Here is a 7,393-nt window from a genome sequence, read left to right on the forward strand (position 1 = left end):
TTTTTAGCTAATGTAAGGCGTGATCTTATCAATCCTGAGAACATTAAGCAACATAGAGATAATCTTTCACGAAAAGAACGTGTTGCCCTTAAGGAACTTAGAAACTCTAATGTAGTGATTCGGATACAGGACAAAGGTTCCCGTTTTGTTTTAATTGATGATAAAGAGTACGAAGAAAAAATGCTTGGTCAGCTCAACAATCAGCTGCACTACAAATCTTTGCAATCAGATCCTACTTCGAAGCATTTAGCGTTAGTAAGTAGTTGGTGTTCCAAATGGCTTGGAAAGGGTGAGATTTCCCCCGAAATAGCTAAGTGGGTTTTAAATAGGGAAGCGAAACCAGGAGTTGCCTTTGGGAACATTAAAACGCACAAAACGGGCAACCCGTTAAGACTCATTACCTCTTGTTGTGGTACGGCAATTGAGAACTTGTCGGCCTTTACCGAATTCTATTTGCAACCACTTGCTCGTAAATTACCATCATTTATTACGGACACCACGGATTTACTTAACAAAATAGGAGATCTTAACACGAGTGGCCCTTTTCCAACTGGCACCTTACTGGTTTCGTGGGATGTGGTTTCAATGTTCCCCAACATCGATAACAAACTTGGTCTTACTGCAGTTAGGAAAGCTTTGAACGCTAGGGAAAACAAAATTCCGTCTACATCTTGCATATTAGAAGCCGTAAAAATCTGTTTGAAAAGCAACCATTCTGTTTTTAAGGAGAATTTCTGTCTTCAGATTCATGGCACGGCCATGGGTCCAAAAAATGCATGTAGTTATGCTGATCTAGCTATGGATGAAATTGATCTTAAAGCTAAGTTTTCCGGTCCGATAAAGCCGTCCTTGTGGTGGCGTTATCGTGACGATGTCTTTGATCTTTGGCAGCAAGGCCTTCCTGCCTTACATCAATTTACTGATTACATTAATTCTCTATACCCTACTATTAAATTCGAGTTAGTTTTTTCTGAACGTGAGCTTCACGTACTTGATCTTACTTTACATCTTGTGGATGGGTTTATTAGAACTGATGTTTATTCTAAACCTACAGATAGTCATTTATATCTTCCACCTTCTAGCTGCCATCCCAAGCATGTCTTCAAGGCTATTCCTTTTGGAGTAGCGACTAGATTGAAGAGAAATTGCTCTGAAGAAACTTTCCTTGCCGAGAGAACAGTTGAGTACAAGGGTTATCTTGTTAATCAGGGTTATCCCTCCAAATTAGTTGACGATCAACTCTCCAAAGCCTCCACCATTTCTAGGAATGATTTACTACGGCAACGCGGAAAACAATCGAAGAAATTATTTCCATTTGTTCTCACATTTAATCCTAATTTGCCTAATGTGAGTAGCATAATTAGAAAGCATTTGTTGATTTTGCAATCCAACCCCAAATTGAAAGAACTTTTCCCTCAAGGCTCTATCATACCATCTTTTCGTAAAACAAAAAACCTGAAAGAATTATTAGCACCATCTCGTTTTAAAACCGCCGATGAGGGACAAACAATTCAGCCAAACAATGGCTGCTTTAAATGTGAAAGAAATAGATGCGATCTCTGTCGAAATTTCTTTGTTGAATCTAAATCATTTCTAAGTTTTAAAACGGGCAGAAAATACACCATTCATTCAAGGCTTTCTTGTGATTCTAAAAACGTGATCTATTTAGTTTCCTTCAAGAAATGTCGTTTACAGTACATAGGATCAACTACCACCGATTTTCGGGTTAGGTTTCGTAACCAGAAGTCTGCTATGCTCACAAACAAAACCACTTGTGAGGTAGCAGTACATTTCAATAAAATTCCACACTCCTTGGATGATTTTGAATTCCAATGCATTGATCAGGTGCAGGCCCCCAATGACTCAGACGAGATCGATACGTTTTTAATTACGAAAGAGGCTTATTGGAGTGCTCAACTGTTCTCTTTGGCTCCCCATGGCTTAAATAAAAGAAAAGAATTTCACTCCAAAAACAGAATTTGTTATAATTAACTTTCTCTTGTGTAAATCTGCGTTCGCGCCATAAGGCAGTTCAAAGGCCCTTCCTTGGATTTTGTCAGCTTTTTGGGTGTTAGGTATGCTCAAAGGCCCTGCCTGGGATCTCATTACAGCTTATTGTTTAAGGGCCCCTCCAGGGATTTTGTTGTTTGTCAACCCTTTAATGCTCCAAAGGCCTCGATTTGGGATTTTGTTATTAACCTTGTCCAGCGTAAACGTAGGTTTCTTTTTTTTTTTTCTTTTTTTTTTTTTTTTTTTCAACTGCTTATCTTTGAAAACTATTTTTCCCGTTATATTTACCGCATTGCAAGAGTCCGTTTTATCTATTTTAACTCTTTTAGTTTTTAGGTTGAATTTAACCTAGTTCTGCAATTATCACGCTCTATAATGTAATTTATGCACAGTATTGTATTCTTTTCGTTTGGTCTATTAATTATCACCCTGTATGACGCAATTTATAGTACAGCATTGTATTTCTCGTTTTGCATTTTCTTCCTGTATTGTATTAATCACGATGTATTAATAGCACAATATTGTATTTTTCATTTCGTTACGTAATCTCCCACACTGTAACCGTATTTAAACTTAGTTTTCGATCTTTTTCTCTTGTAACTGATGAAGGTCAAAGACCGAAACGTTTTTCTATTAAATTTTTAAATTTTTAACTTTTTTTACCGTCAGAAGTTGTCCGTCCTTGCTTTATCAAACGCTTTTAAATTCATTTTTGCGGTGAGGCTTGGACTGTGAATCTTCATTGATCCTCCTGACGTAGTGGCATTCTTTGTTGGCTTGAGGCATTTTATAACCGTTTTATATATATATATATATATAGATAGATAGATAGATAGATAGATAGATAGATAGATAGATAGATAGATGGATACATATATAAAAGAACCCCTGACCCTGTACACCCCAAATAATCATATTTTAAAGTGAATAAATGTTTGAAAGAAAATTCGCCTTGAGTGGGATTTGAACCCACGTCCCCCCGCATACTAGTCGGGTGTGATATCCACTACACCATCAGGACAACCATGCTGGCAACACGGCAATCGAAAATGTGATTTACGTGGCATGGAACGTGGTCTCCCGGGAAACTTTCTTTCAAGGTGACAAGGGGGGACGTGGGTTCAAATCCCACTCGGGGCGAATTTTCTTTGAAACATTTATTCACTTTAAGTCAGCGCCAACCAAAAGACACGTGGACTCTGGGAACGAGATTGCCATGTAAACCAAGGTACGCATGCGCCGTGAAACCGGAACTCCTAAAATCTTGGAGTCTGGAAATTGATTATTCCAGAGCTCCGTGTCTTGACGCTGACCAAAAGACACGTGGCCTCTGGGAACGAGATTGCGTCAAAGTCGACTATATGTCGGGTGAAAGATAAATTTCGTAACATATAAGACGCATGCGTTCTAGCATTGCTAGTGTGATAAACTCCGTTCTCGAGTTCAGATGCCCGGTTTTTTCATTTTTTGTAATGAGTGATATCGCACTCTCGTTTTGGCTGGGGATAGCAGTTATATTTCAGGTAACGTCAGTTCTCCTTTTTCAGTGAAAAGAACGTTACTGTGACTGCGTATCTTCTTGAATCTTCCCTAGCTCGATTCAAGAAATGTCGTCTGCTGTTTTATAACTATTGAGTGTTTGCCAGGATTGAAATAGAGAATGGGAACATACTGCTTCTCCTTAGCAGCTTGTTTGTTTCCTCTTCTATGAAAGAGAGCACAAAGTTCATATTCAGCTGAAACTTTCCTGCGTTAGTTACATGTAAAACTAGTAAATTTGTGACAAAAGAAACTTCGTTATTATTGCCGCAGACTCCGTGGCACTTACTGAAACCTCCAATTAATTTCATCAGTCGATGAGGCGACTCGCTCACCGATGTGGGATATAATTTCGGTCAAGTAAAGATCTCTACCTTCAGTACTTCTCGTGGAAACGCTCCTCAGTTGTATTACTCGATAGCATTGTGTATTAGTTTGATGTGGTTTTATTGTTTACACCAACTCGGCTGGAAACAGAATTAGAACGCACTATTCCGTGATTCGACGTGACTATTTGATAATTAGATTAATTCTTCTTTATCGGTGAAATGAAAATTTACGCTTTGAATAAAACAAAATCGTTCCTCCTCGACTTTTCAGCGGATATTTAACTTTTATATTCCATTTATCTCCAGCAGTAAGTTAAAAAAAAAAATACACATCTTTCTTATATTTTCGTGGAAACAAAGGTATCTTGTTGCATACATTGGCGAGGAAAACAAAAGTATCAAATTACAAACGTTGGCGTGAAAAGTAATGCTACAAAATGAACGAAACTCGGGATAAAATACCACAATAAATTTAAAACCGTCTTGACAAACGGTAATTGTGAGTTATTTTTGGGCAAAACACAAGCATGAAACATACACACGGCTAAGATTATGTCTTATCAAGTTTTTGTCCGCTCATACTCTGCAAAAGGGAAAAGGGCTAGTTGACCACCAAGGGAAAGAACAGCAAGGGTGAGGACCTGTGTGACTAATGCATCAGAGCCGTAAATTACACTGCAATATCTGAGATTGCTTCACTAGTATTGTTAACACCAACGGTGGCAACAGAATAAGAACGTGCTATTCCGTGACTCGACGTGACTATTTCATAATTAAATTAGTAATTGTTTATCGATGATATGAAAATTTGCCTCTCGAATGAAACAAAATCATTCCTCTTCTTTTTCATAAGTTATTTAACATTATTTCATTTTTCTTCAGCAGGAAAAAAAGCGAGCAAACCTTCCTTTATATGTTTTCGAGAAAACAAGGGTATCATGTTACAAACTTTGCGAGGAAAACAAAAGTATCAAGTTACAAACCTTGGCGTTGAAAAAATAAAATCATCACGTTTGCTACTTCAACGTATTAATGAATTTAAAATGAACGAAATTCAAGGTAAAACACCACAGTAAAATTTAAAAGCCGTCTTGACAAACGGTAATTGTAAGTTATTTTTGGGCCTTGAATGAAAATACGCACATTTGCCTTTGGCAAAGTCAACAAATGTAATCAAAATAAATCGAGCAGCCAATGAAATTTAGCTGCTCCCACGGTTATTAAATTCTTGCCAACTAAAGCGTCACGTCTGTAAACGGTATCACAAGGAAAAAACTAGAATAAATAACATTGTATTATTTCCTTCTGTTACCAGTGATGTTCTGAAAAAACTTAAAGAATTCAGGAAGCAATATATGAAGGAGAAAAGGGCTAATAGGCATTTCAGAGAGGAAGAAAATAAGAAGAAACAACAAAAACGGAAAGAAAATCTTGAAAAATCACGGGAATGTCAAAGGCAAGCTTCTAACACGTATAAAATGGCAGATCCAGAGAAGGTCGAACAGATGCAGAAACAAACAAAAGCAAAAAGACGAGAATGTAATCTAGAAAAGGTTAAGGAATGCCAAAGACGACGTTTTGTCAAATATAAAGAAGCAAATCCTGAAAAAGTCCAACAGATGGAGAAACAAACAAAAGCAAAAAGACGAGAATGTAATCTAGCCAAGGTTAAGGAATGCCAAAGACGACGTTTTGTCAAATATAAAGAAGCAAATCCTGAGAAAGTCAAACAGATGGACGTAAAAACAAAAACGAAACGACCAGAAAATAATCTAGAAGGAGTAAGAAAACGTCAAAGACAAGATTTTAAAAAGTATAAACAGGCAAATCCAGAAAAAGTTCAACTAACCTACAAAAGAAACAGAGCTCGCCTTCAAAATATGATGGATAATTCACAGAATGGAATTTATGTTCAAGCAAGAGCCAGAATTCTGAACAGAACGGGAAAAAGACAAAAGAATTTGAAGTCAAAAATAAATTCCTACAAGAGACTGCCAAGCCTAAACGAAAAAGAAATGATTATTTAAAGGAGGAAACTAAACAACAAAGTTGCCACAGTAAAGAATGTTTCCATGACTTAACTATGTCGAAACTGACTAAAATTTTTCACGAGAATATCAAATGTGGTCCAGAATATATCTGTACTTCCTGTGATCAGTTATGGTACAGATCATCTGTAAAAAAATGTAATCCAGACCTTTACAAAATGTGCCCACAAAACATTTTTACATTATGCCTGACTGGAGTCAAGAGTACAAGTGATACCGAGTGGATTTGTTGTACATGTCACTCTAACCTTAAAGAAGGTAAATTACCAAGTTGCGCAAAAGCCAATAAAATGACATTTCCTGACAAACCAGAAGTACTAAATTCGACTGTTCTTGAAGAAAGGCTCATATCACCGCGTATACCATTTATGCAGATTAGGGAATTACCTACTGGTGGTCATTTGAGTATTCATGGGAATGTTGTCAACGTACCAGCTGATGTCAACTCGACCGTAAATGTTCTCCCTAGGCCAGTAAATGAATCCCAGACAATTCCAATCAAACTAAAAAGACGTTTTAGTTACAAACATTACTATCAATTTCAGAGCATCAGACCTTGCAAAGTGTTAGAAGCTGCAAAATATTTAGTTTGGACTAGCAAATTATTTCAGAATGAAGGTGTACAAGTTGCTGACAATTGTTTGAATGCACTAAATGAAAATGATTGGGAGATGTCACATTTTCTTGAAAGGCAGCATGTGAAAAGCTCAAATACAGTTGAAGATGTGTATGAAAAAGATACGAACCAGGGTGAACAGAATATGTTTTTAGACAATGCTAATGACAACAGTGACAATGACAGCGATGATGAATGGTGTGAAGAAACAGTACGTCCATCAGGAATTATGGACACTTTGCTACAAGAACCAGACATGACTGAACATGGGGATAACATAATGAGCTTTGCACCAGCTGAAGGCAACAGACCTTTAGGAATATTTATTGATAAAGATTCAGAATTTTTGTCATTTCCCTCAATATTTTGTGGAAAACGAAGAGCTGATAATAGTGAAAGATTAGTTCCTGTGCATTACAGTACAATCTGTAAGTGGGAGTTGCGAAGTCAAGATAGAAGAGTAGCACAGAGCGTCCCCAACACTTTTCATAAGCTGAAGAAATTACAAATCAAGCAAATTCAAGGCAGTGCATCACTTTTTCTTCGCAAGTGCAAAAGAAAGGGCAAAAAGTATACAGCCGGCGATTTGAAATCAGCTGGTTCTTGGGAAAAGTTGATACACCTTGATGAGGGCTTCAGAGTATTTAGAAATCTAAGGGGGTCCCCTCCTTACTTTGAGAGATGCAAAAAGGACTTGTTTGCAATGATTCGTCAGCTTGGTAAGTCTACATGGCTCTGTTCATTTTCAGCAGCAGAGACAAGATGGGCACATTTGCTTAAGATATTAGGGCGGCTTGTTGATAAGAAAAATTACACTGACGACGAAATCCAAGTTATGACATGGCAAAAGA

Source organism: Orbicella franksi, chromosome 8 (assembly GCF_964199315.1).
Source record: "Orbicella franksi chromosome 8, jaOrbFran1.1, whole genome shotgun sequence".
Taxonomy (NCBI): Eukaryota; Metazoa; Cnidaria; class Anthozoa; order Scleractinia; family Merulinidae; genus Orbicella; species Orbicella franksi.